Genomic DNA, 15281 nt, shown 5'->3' with positions numbered 1-15281 from the left:
CAACCAACCCAAGGATCTAGGCTTCGAATCCTTATCCGCGCACCTCTTTATTTATAAAGTTTATTTTCGGTTTCTAAAATATCGCTTAACTATGCTATAAATTTAATTCTTTCCTTATAAGGTTAACAAAAACCTTGTAGCTCAGCTGGTTGGGCTGGGTTCGACTGAGATTCGGTTCGGGTCAAGGTCTTGGGTTTGAGTCTCCCCTTCAACGTTTTTTTTTTTTTAAACTTCTTTCTTTTTGTGACCCTACTAAACGACCTCCAAAATTTGCATAAAAATGCTCTAAAAATTCCTAAAAATCTCTAGAATATTTTAAAAGTATTTCCAAATATTTTTATGGACTTTTAGAACTTAAAATAAGGAAAATTGGGTCGTTACATAAGTATTCTTTGGATAAACTTCTGAGCTATGGTGAGTCACAAGGCGCTCATTAAAGTAACCATGCCTTTGAGGTTTCCCAAATAGTCCTATCCATTGAACTTAATACTAATCTTTGGTCTAACTAGTTAGGATCCATTTAAGGGTAGCTTCGGTCAGTTCCACTTGGCCAAATGCACCAGGTCGAAGCCATATCTTCCTAGACATGCGATGCCCAAGCTTCCCTAACGTACTATCATCCAAAAACTTCACCAGTACTGTGGGTCAAGTTAAACCTAGCCCGTTTTAATTTAACCTTAATTACCCTGCCGGGTAATCTACTCTTGTTTTACCTATTTTGGGTAGATTAGGTTCAGTTACCCTATCGGGTAGTTCAGTTGGGGGTGCCAGCTAGTCCGGATCCTCCATCTATCTTTGATTTTGATTTTTAAATTTTGAATTTATAACTTAATTTCGACTTTTTAATTTGATTTTGAATTTTGAATTTATAACTTAATTTCGAATTTTTAATTTGATTTTGAATTTTGAATTTATAATTTAATTTCGAATTTTTTAATTTGATTTTGAATTTTGAATTTATAATTTAATTTCGAATTTTTTAATTTGATTTTGAATTTTGAATTTTATAATTTAATTTTAAATTTTTTTAATTTGATTTTGAATTTTGAATTTTGAATTTATAATTTAATTTCAAATTTTTTAATTTGATTTTGAATTTTGAATTTTGAATTTATAATTTAATTTCGAATTTTTTATTTGATTTTGAATTTATAATTTTATTTCAAATTTTTTAATTTTGAATAATTTCAATTTATAATTTTATTTCGAATTTTTTAATTTAATTATTTTTCTGTTTGCTCCCCCTAGATCATAGCCTCGATATGGCCTATCGAGGTAGTGTAGTTGATCCTTAGGGACCCAATATTGACCAAGTCCAATTTGATTAATCAATTTGGACTTGGGGACCCATGCTTGGACTGATTTACTATTTGATTTGTTTATTAACGATAAATAAGATTTATATTTAATTTTGGTTTTATATCCTATCCCAATTTTATTGTAGATGGCTCTTTGTGATCCAAGAATTAGGTCAAGGTTCTTGGATCCTAAAGAAAACCGTTCTAATGTTAGCTTCAAATCCTTTGTAACGACCCAATTTTCCCTATTCTGAGTTTCAAATGTCCATAAAGATATTTGAAAATGCTTTTAAAATATTCTAGAGATTTTTAGAAATTTTTAGAGTATTTTTGCGTAATTTTTGGAGGTCGTTTAGCATTTTTACAAAACCAAAGAAGTTTAGGCAAAAAGCGTTGGAAGTGAGGTTTGAACCCGGGACCTCGGGTCAGACTGACCCAAGCCAAAACCGGCCTGACCAACTAAGCGAGCGAGTTTTTGTTAGTTGTATATGGAGCAATATGTATATAAGTAGTAGTTAGGAATAAGAATAAATAAGAAGGAAAATAGTGGCAGTCGAGACTCGAATCCGCGAGCCTTGACTTAGTCAAAGCGCAGCAAACCAACCGGTCTACAAAAGCTTTGTTAATTATATAGGAGGTGGAATATATTTAAGCTATAGTTAGAGCGTTTTGAATAAAAGGGGAATAAAAGTGCGCGGCTGGGATTCGAACCCATGAGCTGGGCTTTAAGCAAAACCGGCCCAAACCAGCTGAGCTACACGGACTTTGTCAACCTAATATGGAGAGAATTGGATATAAAGTATAGTTATAATGGAAAAACCCGAATGATAAGAGAAGGTTTAAGTTTTCTTTTCCCCAAAACCTAACTTTCCTCCTCTCCCGACGCGACGGCGCTGTGCTCGGGCGGAAACGCAGCCACTTTGGAGCTTCTTTCCGGCGGCCGGCGAAGGCTTCTTCCGGCGAACCTTGCGGACCCGAGTTCCTCCCGTCGAAGAGAGCCCGCGAGCACAAGAGGAGACCGAGATTTCGAGCTCCACCCGGAACCCTAATCGCCCCTTCCTCCTTCTCGGTTGTAAGTGCAAGAACAAGGGGTAAGTACTACTCACCTGCGGTAGGAGTTGCTCCGATCTTTCGGTTTTCGTTTCCTTGTTTTCCTGAGTTTCTTGAATCCGAAACATGCTATAAGGATTTTGGCTTTTGGGTATTCTGCCGTGAGCTTCACAGGGAAATCAAGGTTTCGTTTAGGTTAGTTGAGCATGTAGTATGATTCTAGTGCCAAGTAGAATTGTATGCATTCTATCCTTAATTATTGCTAGGGATTTTGGCCGTGCACAGTGGAGTTTCGGTTGATTCCTTGCTGCCCTGTTTAGGATCATACCGAACAGATCATTATAGTTATCCCATGTCGCTGCCATGAGTTCACTTAAGGATGCATTGTCTTGGCTTGCTGTTGAATGCTTTGAGTTGTATGTTGTACATGAATTTCCTTGCTTTAAGGTCATGTTGTACATAGTTAAAGTTGATTAGAGATTTGTTTTTACAGCATGTTTAAGAAGTTGAGTAGCATTCTATGTCTGTTTGTTTTTACAGCATGATTAGGATCACTAAAGGTAGCATCCTTTGTCTATTTTACAGCATGCTTAAGAAACCCTAAAGTAGTATTCTTTGTCTATGTTTTATAACATGATTATAATCCCTAAAGTAGCATTTTTGTCCTATTTTACAGCATGTTTAGAAAGTCCAGATTTGCTTTCCTTTGCTCTATTTTATAACAGGCTTAGGGAGTTCAGATTTGTTTTCCTTTGTGTTATTTTTTTATATAGCATGCTTGGTTAGTTGTAATCCTATACTTGTTAGATATATATCTAAAGGATTCTAATAAGCTCTAATAAAGGATTATGAGAAGTATGAGTAAAGAAAAAGACCAAGGTCTAATTAAAAAGAGATAACAAGTAAATTAAAGTAAGAGGCTAGTACCCGACATCCAAGAGCTTGTCGTTAAACAAATCCAGGTGACCATTTCCGAGGTCTTGGCCCTCGTAGACTGAGGTCTGCTCTTTTAGGATTGGTGGCTCGCAACCCCAACCTATTAGGGAACGCGCATGAGTTGGTACTAGGCCTGGGCCCAAGAAAAGAAAACCTAAGAAAAGAAAAGTTAAGTAAGAAGGAAGAAAGAAAAGAAAAGTTAAGTAAGAAGGAAGAAAGAAAGAAGAAGAAAGTAAAAGATAGAAATTAAAAGATTAATTTCTAACACAAGGATACAAGAAATGAAATAAGTTCCAAGCTTAGAATAAATAAGAATGGTTAGTTTTCTTTGATTCTAAGTTTACATTGTTAGTTTCTTGTTATCCTGCTTGATACTGAGTATGATTTGTATTCTGTTCATTTTCTGTATACCATGAGCACATGCAGATAGCTTTATTATTTCAGTTTCAGCACTTATGCATTTCATTTATGCATTTCGAGTTTTGTGAGATAGATTAGTACTTACTAAGCGTTTTAGCTTATAGATCTTGTCTTCTTTCCTCCTACTGCAGATAAAAGAAAAGCTAAGATATGAAGGGAGACGACAGGGTGGTGGTGATGATGGATGTGTGTGGTGACTGAACTATGGAGAGGTCCAGAGGGGACTAGCAAGACTTATTTATTTAGAGTTTATGTCTAGTTTATTTTCCTTATTTCTGTTATGAAATTATGAGTTTATGATTGAGTTTGATGTGCATTGTAGCTTATTATGCTTCATTCTGGGAGCTTGAGTTTAGTTCATGTTGCTAGATTAGTTTTTGATTATGATATGATTTATTACTGCGTGGTTGTGAATAAATTGTGATCCAGCCGCATGTGGCTGTGTATATATCTTGCGTATTATAGATTTGGTCACCGGTACAGGGGAGACTCTGCCAAAATTTTTCGGTAGGAATTTCTCTGAACCGTGATAAATCTAAGTGTCGCTAATAATAGCATAAGTGACACTAGTAAGTAGAGTAGGAGTTAGGTAACGGTCGCCCTTAGAGAGTAGTAGTAAGAAGGGTGGTTGTTACATCCTTGATCTGATTTTTCAGACTGGAATTTTCTTCCTCAAGTTTTTGGACTTGAGTTGAACTTCCAGTTTGAGCTTGGTCGTAAGGACTTGGGTTTAGTCACTTCTTTAAGGACTTCTATTTCCTTTAGAAGTGACTTAACCTTAATGTTCGACTTAGCTAGTTTGCGCAATAAGTAATTAACTAAATTATTAAGTCTAGGGATACTTACAGTGGAGTCTGGCTCTTCGGAAATGGATACGGATCCGTGTCTTCGCTCGGACTCGGCCTCCGACTCGCTCTCGCTCCCGGATTCGTCGATCTGGTCCCAGGCCATCAACGCGAGTAAACTCGTCTTATCGAGTTCGTCGTCGTCGTCCTCCAAAGAAGATTCGTCCCACGTTGCCTTCAGGGCCTTCTTTCTTCTTTGCTTTTTGGCTTCCTTTTGGTTGGGGCAGTTGGCTTTGATATGCCCTTTCTGGTTGCACCCGTAGCAGGTGACTTCAATCTTCACTTTCGAGCTCGGTTGGGCCTCCTTGGATTGAACTGCCTTCTTCAGATCTTTCTTGTTGAAGCCCTTTTTCTTCTTGTAGAGCTTCTTCACAAGATTCACTAGTTCGCTAGTCAGTTCATCTTCTGAATCTTCTGAGTCGGGTTCATCTTCTGATTCCGGTTCAATTTTTCGTCTGGATCTTGGTTCACATGTTCGACTAGTACCTGCAACCAAGGCAATACCCTTCTCGGTGGCTGTGCATTAGTTTGTTCATGAAGTTCAAATTCAGAAAATAACTCGTCTAACTTTAAAGAAGATAAATCTTTGGAGACCTTGTAGGCATCTACCATTGATGCCCACAATGTACTCCTTGGAAACGAATTTAATGCGTACCTTATGACGTCCCGATTTTCGACTCTCTGTCCAATTACATGAAGAGAGTTGAGAATGTCGTAGATGCGCGCGTGAAGCTGGCTCGCCGTCTCACCTTCTTGCATTTTTAAATTATACAATTTATTAAATAATAAATCTCTTTTACTTACTTTTGTGTCGGTGGTGCCCTCGTGGAGTTCGATCAACTTCTCCCAAAGTTCCTTTGCGGTTGAAAAGGGACTGACTCTGTTGAGCTCCTCCTTAGTAAGACCGCACTGGAGAATGCAAGTAGCTCTGGCATCAGCTTCCACCTTCTTGATTAAAGCTGGTTCCCAGTCTTCGTAGGATGTAGTCTTGCCGTCTCTGTCAGTTGGTAGTTGTAGTCCAGTCTTGACGATCATCCATGTTTCGAACTGGGTTTTCATAAATGTCTCCATCCGTCCCTTCCAGTATCCGAAATCTTCTCCGGTGAAGAGCGGGGGACGGACGGTACTATAACCCTCTTATTGGGCCATTTGTAATCCTGCACGATAAAAGAATACACGAATTCTGTTCCAAGACTAAGTCTTGGATTAGTAGTGCGGGAGAAAGGAAAAAAAATGACGAGCTTGAGTGGTATTGTACCAACTTCGAGAAAAACCGATTCGATAAAAATAATTAGAATTTAACTATCGAGCTAATTCTAATTTGACTCCGAAAAAAAAAATCGAAAAACACTACGGAAAAATTATTTTGAATGGTGGTTGCACCAATTCAAAATGACCCCGCTCTAATACCAATTGTTGGATCGAAAGCGCTAGAGGGGGGGTGAATAGCGCTCGTGGCTTTCACTTTTTCGGAATCGTAAAACCGTTCGAGTAAATGCAGAGAAAATAGAAACAATCACACAAAGAGGCAAGCTATTTACTTCGTTCGGAGCCTAGATCGACTCCTACTCGAAGGCCCGCGATCCTTGATCGCTTTCGGTGGGCAACAACTATAAGCACGATAATTTGTACAATTATAGGAATTTACAGCTCAGATTTATAACATAATATTTATACCGACAACTAAAGATGGAGAAGCGTAGTTCCGGGTCGTCGGTGTCGCGTCGCAGCACTTCTGGGTCGTCAGGTTCGCAGCACGTAGCAAGAGATCACTTGGAGAGTGTTATCATGGAAGAGGTGCTCGAACACTGCTTATAAAGGGTGCTGGAGGCGCCTCCAAGGCTGTCAGAGGCGCCTCCAAGCCCCGGGTCGCACGCGTTGATAAGCGCTGATCAAGTCGCGCATTATCCCTTTGAAGGCGCCTTCATGCGCCTTCAAGGCGCCTCCATGCTGTGGTCCAAGGCGCCTTCACTGCCCTTCAAGGCACCTCCAACTCCAGCGCACAGCCAGCTCACCTTCGCACTCGAGACGCCTCCAAGCTCATATAGTTACTGCAAATAATATGTCAGGTATGCTTGCAATTAAGTATAATAAGCTACCTATCATGCTTCTATAAAGTCTTAAATCAACTGGTTTACCATCTGGGCCACTATCTAGATTAATGTTACTAGTCATAGGTGTTTTTAATGCTTTTGAGTTTTCCAAACCAAATTTTCTAAGTAGATCTTTTGTATATTTAGTTTGATGCACATAATTTCCCTCTTTAGTTTGTTTAATTTGAAGTCCTAAGAAATAATTTAACTCTCCAACCAAACTCATTTCAAATTCAGTTTCCATTAAAGTTATAAATTCTTTTAAGAATTTTAAATTTGTTGATCCAAACACTATATCATCGACATAAACCTGGGTTATGAAAATATCATAATTAAGGGTTTTTATAAAAACTGTAGGATCAATTTGACCCTCCTTAAAGCCTTTTGAATTTAGAAAGTTGGACAACATGTCATACCAAGCCCTAGGCGCTTGTTTTAATCCATAAAGTGCCTCTTTGAGCTTAAAGACATAGTTAGGGTTTTCTAGATCTTCAAAACCTGTTGGTTGATTTACATAGACTTTTTCTTTAATTTGTCCATTTAGGAATGCGGATTTAACATCCATTTGAAATAATTTGAATCCTTTGTATGCTGCATAGGCTAGCAACATCCTAATTGATTCAAGTCTAGCTATCGGGGCATAAGTCTCATCGTAAGCTAGTCCTTCGACTTGACTAAACCCTTTGGCAACTAGTCAGGCTTTATTCCTTATGATTTCTCCTTGATCGTGTAACTTATTCCTATAAACTCATTTGGTGTCGATAATTGTTTTTCCTTTTGGTGGAGGTACTAGATCTCAAACCTGATTTCTTTCAAATTGATTTAACTCTTCTTGCATTGTAATTATCTAGTCAGACTCTAACAATGCATCAATTACAATTTTAGGTTCAATTTTAGATATTAGTGCTATTTGACTTAAGTTTCAAAAGGTTGATCTAGTTTGAACCCTTAATTTGGGATTACCTATGATTTGTTCAATTGGATGATTAGGGTTTGATTTCATTGTATGTGAGTTAGATTTTTCAGGCTATTTAGTTTGTGTTATTTTTTTCTTCCTCTTCTTGATTTATAGAACTATGTTGTTTATTAGTTGTGATATTATCTATATTTTCATTAAAAGTTATATTTGTGGTTTCTTCAATTGTTAAGGTAGATTTATTGTAAACTCTATAGGCTCTACTTGTAGATGAATAACTAATAAAAATTCCTTGTTGAGTTTTTTAGGTAAATTTCCCTAAGTAGCCTTTAAGGTTTAAAGTATGTATATTACATCCAAATACTTTAAAATATTTTATGTTTGGAATTTTATTAAAATAGACTTCATAAGATGTTTTATTCATAAATTTATTAATTATTGTTTTATTTTGGACATAACAAGCTGTATTCATAATAGCTTTAACCAAAAAATATTTAGGTAAATCATATTCATTTAACAGTGTTCTTGCCATTTCTTGTAAAGTTCTATTTTTACGTTCTACTAGACCATTTTGTTGTAGAATCTTTGGGCATGAAAATTCATGATGATAACCATTTTCTAAGCAAAAGTTTGTAAAATTTTGATTCTTGAATTCTCCTCCATTATCACTTCTAATTTTCTTAATTTTTATTTCTTTTTCATTTTTTATTTGTTTGCAGAAATTACTAAATATTTTAAAAGTTTCATATTTATGAGTTAAGAATTTAACCAAAGTGTATTTTGAATAGTCATCTATTATTACTAAGCAATAAAGACTTCCATTTAGTGATTTTATTCCATGAGAGTCGAATAAGTCTAAATATAATAATTCAAGTATTTTATTAGTTTTATTTTTTTTAGTTAGTTTATGGGTTGATTTAATCTGTTTTCCTTGTTGACAAGGATTACATATTTTATATTCAGGATTTCCTAATTTCGGTAGTCCTTTAACTAATCCATTTTTGTTTAATTTTAGTAAATTCCTAATATGGGTGTGAGCTAGTCTTCTATGCCATAACCAAGTTTCTTCATGATGAGTTAGAAAGCACCTGGGTAATGTTTTTGGTAGATTAATTGAATAAATATTTTTATCCCTAAACCCTTTTAGCAATATATTAGTTGATTCAGTGTAACTTATTTGACATTCAGAAGATAAGAACTTTACTTTGAATCTAGAATCATATAGTTGACTTATACTAAGCAAGTTATAATTAAAATGTTCAACAAGCAAAACCTTTTTAATTGATATATTTGATTGTAATTGAATTTCACCTATACCAATTACCTTTAACTTGTTGTTGTTTCCAAAGACAATTGATCCTAGGTTGTTGAACTCAATATTTGTGAATTTGTGTTGATCTCCAGTCATATGTCTGCAGCAACTGTTGCCCAAGATTCATTTATCCAAAGCTTTGGATTCCTACAAATAACGTAGGAATTGAATCAAAGTTTGGTTAAAGGATGTTCAAATTTATGAGTTTCGTTATTAGATAGTATGTTAATTAATTTAAAAGAATTCTATTTGGTTAAATAATTTTAATTAAGTTTTAAATAAGTTTAATTAAGTTTTAAAATAATTTAATTAAGTTGTAAAATAATTTAATTTTTTTTTAAAATAAGTTTAATTAAGTTTTAAAATTAAGTTTAATTAAGTTTTAAAATAATTTAATAATTTTAATTAAGTTTAGAATAATTTTAATTAAGTTTTAAAATTAAGTTTAATTAAGTTTTAAAATTAAGGTTAATTAAGTTTTAAAATAAAGTATAATTAAGTTTTAAAATAACTTAATAGTTTTAAGTAAGTTTAAAATAATTTAATTAAGTTTTAAAATTAAGTTTAATTAAGTTTTAAAATAAGTTTAATTATTAATAATTTTAACTAAGTTTAAAATAATTTTAATTAAGTTTTAAAAATTATGTTTAATTAAGTTTTAAAATAATTTAATAATTTTAATTATGTTTACAATAATTAAGTTTGAAAACTAAGTTTAAAATAATTTTAATTAGATTTAAAAATAATTTTAATTAAGTTTAAAGTAATTTTAATTTAGTTTAAGTTTAAAATATTTTTAATTAAGTTTAAATTAATTTTAGTTTAAGTTTAAAATATTTTTAATTAAGTTTAAAGTAATTTTAATTTAGTTTTAATTAGGTTAAAAAATAATTTTAAAAGTTTTTAAAATAATTATGTTTTAAAATAATTATTATTTAAAGTTGAATTTGATTTTTAATTTAAGTTTTTTTTAATTTGAATTTAAAAAAGGTTATTGAACCCGTGTTAGATTCAAACTTAGCTTTGGGTTAATCAAGCAGGCTCCCTACGGATAAGTTTTCAGTTCAGTGGCGAGGAATATGACCTTCTTGTGTATCAATGGTGGACCACTTGCTGAATACTTTCCAAAGTAGTCCTGCTCAAAGAACTTAATACCAGGTTTTGGTCTAACTAGTCCATGTTTGACTGGGGTAGTTTTGGTCAGATCTACTAAATCTAGTGCACCATGTAGAATACATAAGATTTAGCATAGACATGCCTTCGCCAAAGCTTCCTTGATGTACTATTATCCCAATCCATTTCGGTACTATGTTGTAGGGTTTGGTAAACCTTTTTAACTAACCATTCTAAACTAAAAGAAGTTAAACCTACTCCTAATCATGCATAGTAGATTGATCAAGTTGGTTGAACCATCTTTCTAATTACTCCCCCTGAGTCATAGCTTAGATATGGTCTATCTAAGTAGTGAATCTGGCTCTTAGGAATCAAATAGAGATTTGATTTAGTTGGGTTGTTTAAATGTTTTATTGGAACCCATGCTTGGACTTGACTTTTTATATATTGACTAATTAGGGACAAATATAGTTTATTTGTTTCATTTGGTTTATAGTCAAGTCCTGATTTGTTGTACACATCTCATTGCGATCCAAGTACCATGTTTAGACACTTAGATCCCAATTCGAACTTTTCCAACGTTTTCTTGAGCCACTCGACTTGACCTTTTAAGTTGGAATTTTCTTCCTCAAGTTTTGCAACTTAAGTTGAATTTTCAACTTGAACTTGGTCAGTCGAGTCACTCAAGTTAACTTACTTCTTAAGGTGCTTTATTTCCTTAAGTAGAAAGTTATTTTGCTTTCAAATTTTGATAATTTTTTAAATAAACATTTAACTACTTTAAGCAAATTTGACTTTGAATAAATCATTACCATATTTGGATCTTTGGAGATGGATTCGGATCCGTGGCTTCTCTCGTACTCGACGTCGAACTCGGATTCGGTGTCGGTTTCAGACTCGTAATCTTCCTCAGATTCAGAGTCTTCGTTTCTTGCTATAAATGCAAGATGATTGGAGTACTTCGGTTTTTCTGTATCAAATTCCTCGGAGGATGTCTCGTCCCACGTCGATTGGAGGGCTTTCTTCTTTCTTGTCGACTTGGGCCTTTCTTCCTTCCGGCTTGGGCATTTGTTTTTGAAATGCCCCTTCTTGTTGCATCGGTAAGAAATCATTTTTGATTTATTTTGCGTTTGGTTCATTGGTGTCCTTTTTGAGCTTCTTTTAAATTTCTTCTTTGTTAGCAATCTCCGGACCATATTGACTAATTCTTCTTCATTTGTTGAATCTGAATCTGAGTCACTTTCTGATTCGATCTTTGTTTTGGATTTGGTTTCCTTGCTTGAACTTGCATACAAAGCAACTCCCTTCTCGACTTGGCTCATGTTAGATTGTTGGTGTAATTCTAATTCGCAAAATAACTCATCTAGTTTAATAATTGAAAGATCCTTAGAAACTTTGTAAGCATCTACTATTGATGCCCACAAAGTATTCCGCGGAAAGGCATTTAGTGCGTACCTTATTATATCGCGATTCTCCAGGTTGTGTCTGATCAGATGGAGACCGTTGAGGATGTCCTTTAGTCGAGCATGTAGTAGCGACGCCATTTTTCCAAGAAGCATTTTAATATTAAATAAGTTATTAAGAAGTAAGTCTCTTTTATTTACCTTGAACTCATCGGTCCCTTCGTGTAGCTTTACCAGGCAGTCCCACAATTCTTTAGCATTGTCGTAGGGGCCGACTCAGTTCAACTCCTCCATTGTGAGTCCGCACTGAATGGTGTTGATTGCCTTGTAGTTTAGTTGTGCCTTCTTGATCATTGGGAGAGTCCAGTCTTCTGGTTCTAGTGGCACTCCATCTTTTGTTGGAGGTGTGTAGCCTTTCAGTATTGTGAACCAAAGCACGATATCAGACTTCAGATAACATTCTATTTTGTTCTTCCAATAGCTGAAGTTTTCTCCTTTAAATAGTGGAGGTCAGATGGTACTGTACCCTTCTTGATAAGAGTTCATCATCCTCGTATCAACAAAAAAACAAACAAATTTCCAAGACTCTCATATTGGGATTAGTAGTGCTGAAAGAAAAAAATAAGGGAGAAGAAAATTTTTAAAGGTGCTCAAAGAACGATTAAGTACTTTTAGAGCTACGGGGCTCTGATATCAATTGTAGGATCGAACGAGTGCAATAGTGGGGGGAGGGTGAATATCACACTTTAAAAACTTTTCTTTTACTCATTTAAAACAAAGTCGTGCAGTGAAAAAGTAAAGAACAGGTTCGGTTACTTGGTTCAGAGCCTAGGTCGACTCCTACTCCAAGGCTCGCGATCCTTGATCGCATTGATGGGAAAATCACTAAAACTCTTCTTTCCGAAAACCTCGGAAAGAAGTAGTGCATATAAGAAAATGAGTAAGATAGTAACAAGTTAAGTACAATACAAGCAATAATAAAAATATACCGACAGTATGTTAAAGGTGAAGGTCGGTCGGCACTCGAATGATGTAGTTGCTTGCGAATTGTAGCAGCAGTAACACGAGCAGCTTTCACAGAGATGATCTTCGAGTCAACCATAATCAGTTATCCAGCCTCGGACCTCGATCTCTCTTTTATAAGAATCGTCGATGTTTGGTTGACCGATCCTCAGGTTCGGTCGACCGAACTAGCTCCCTTCCATCTTCATTGAGGTCTTACGCTGATTCGATCTTCGACATTTACTATCATTAAAGTGTTTGATCGACCAATCACCCTTTTTGGTTGACTGAACAGATAATTTTCCTATTCACCAAGATTCGCTCTTAATGCTTCATTGATGAGATATCGTTCGATCGACCGATCTGCTTATTCGGTCGACCGATCAGCTTAGCTTCCTTCTCTGCTTCTGACCGAGCTAACATGTGCCACATCATTAGGGTCCAGTCGATTGATCCTATGGTTCGGTTGATCGATCAAGCTCTAATTGGATTCACTCTAGTTTGGTCTGAACTTGTATCTGTTCTGAGTTAGTCTACTTTAGTCGACCGATCCTTCTGTTCGGTCGACCGATCAGGCTGAACCTACAAAACAACGTTAAATAGTATTTTTCTGCAAAACAAAGATTACCACAGTAATATATAAAATGCATGAGTAATGATAATTGACAGTTCTACTGTCTTGATCTCAACTTGGAAACCTTTTCGGTTTCTTTAGTTGGATCAACGATCTTAGGTTGTTCCTGTAACGCCCGAAAATTCTCAAACTTGCATTAGAATTATTCTGTTATTTTTCTGGGATTTTTAGATATTTTTCCAGAATTTTTAGAGTAGCGGAAGTAGCAAAAAAATTATTAGAAAAGCACAATAGCCTAAGCGGGGATTGAACCCGAGACCTATGGCTTAGGGATAATGTTAGTAACCAGTTGTACCCAGCAGGGTCGTGCTGAAAGAGAAGGGAAACATTTATATTTATATTTAAGTTGGGCCTAGTTATCCACTTAATATAAATTAAGAACTTAAGTTGGTTTGGGTTTATTTGGTTGTGTTGGTTCGGCAATTCCCTCTTCACCGAGACCTTACACGCCGCCCCTCTCTTCTCTTCCTCCTTCTCTCGGCGCCACACCAAGAAGACCTAGGGTTCTCTCCCTAGGGCCCCAAGGACACTTTCCAGCGACGATTTCAGCACAAGGACGTTCCCCTCCGCGAGTAGAGCACGTGGATGCGAGCGAATCGTCGAGAAGTCGTCTCCACCGGGATTTCTAGCGATTAGATTTGTAAGAAATCTAGCACACAATGTAAGAAACCCCTCACCTGCAGTATAATAGCTTCCGTTTGAGTTTGTATGCTTTAGTTAGGATGTATGCGGCTTTTTATCGATATCTAGGGTGTATTTAACTCTCTTCGCAGATTAGGGACTTAGTTGAGCACCTTTAGATGGGCCGGGCATGTCTTCCCTCTTCAGATAGGAGGTTAGATGTTGTCGGGTGCCTAGAGGTGGTCTCCCTAATAAGGAAAAGAGTTAGAGCATCCCAGGTGTTCGATAAAATAGCTAGTTTGGTAAAAATGCACCATAGGCATTTTAACAGCTCAGTCAGATACTTTAGAGGTATCTATTCAGTATTCTCAGTTTATTACAGCTTATATGGATCAGATATCCAATGGGTGGGCTCCCACAGTCGCCTCTAGGTTTAGATAACCTAGCACTAGGTTCAGATAACCTAGAAACAATAGAATAAGCAGGTATTAGCTATTTCAGTATTTTATTTTCAGTGGCACTGTACTGGATCAGATATCCATTGGGTTGGACTCCCACAGTCGTCTCTAGGTTTAGATAACCTAGTTAACCCTACTAAATTCGGGACTTGCAAACCCGGGTCTAGTTAGGGATGCGCGCATGCCGGGCCCAAACAGCATGATTATGTATTTTCACTTATTATGAATTAGTTTTCAAAACTCAAAATTAGTTATGTTAGTTGAGTTTGAATTCGGTATCAGTTTAGCTTCAGTTTAGCTTATTATATGTTCAGTTCCGTCATCTTCATTGATTCATATGATTGGTTTCCATGCCATGTTCAGTATGCATGTTCAGTTATTTCAGTTTATGCTTGCAACCATAGTATGTCATGCCAGTACATGTTTTCAAATAGCATTCTTTAAAAGCATGTTTGCATCGTTGCATGTTTTAGTGAGGTAGTTGGTTTCTTACTAAGCTTTAAGCTTACAGATTCTATTTTTCCTTATACTGCAGATAGAGGTAAGGGAAAATGGACTAGCAGAGGAAGCTGGAGGCCAATGCAGAGATGGTGTGTGTGGCAGGAACTGGAATAAAAGATTCTTAGGGGACTTAGCAAGTTTAAACCGTAGAACTTTTTAGTGTTTTTACTTTCATGCACGTTTAGTTGTGTAATGCTATGAATCAGTGAACTATGTGTCATGTTAAGTTTAGAATACTAGTTTTATGTCATTAGAATGTTTCTCATGTAGGGTATAACTCATATGTGAGATTTTGGCACGAACCAGTGCAGAAATCAGAGTTTCAGTGCGAAATCAGAAACTCCGATCGATCCATGGATCGATCTGGGGTCCCCGATCGATCCATGGATCGATTGAGGGCTGATTCCGCGAACAGAAGGCTTCTGGATCGATCATCCGATCGATCCAGTCACATTCTGTCGCGAACAGAAGGCCTCTGGATCGATCGGTCGTTCGATCCAAGCTATTCCCCGCGAACAGAAAGGTTTTTGATCGATCATTGGATCGATTGACCTATGTTGGATCGATCAGCCGATCGATCCAAATAAAGTCCCGTGCACAGAAGCACGCTGGATCGATCACTGGATCGATCAGTGAGCCTGGATCGATCAGCCGATCGATCCAGATTATCATCTGAGCA

Source organism: Zingiber officinale, chromosome 9A (genome assembly GCF_018446385.1).
Source record: "Zingiber officinale cultivar Zhangliang chromosome 9A, Zo_v1.1, whole genome shotgun sequence".
Classification (NCBI taxonomy): domain Eukaryota; kingdom Viridiplantae; phylum Streptophyta; class Magnoliopsida; order Zingiberales; family Zingiberaceae; genus Zingiber; species Zingiber officinale.
Note: the sequence above shows the minus strand (reverse complement) of the source record.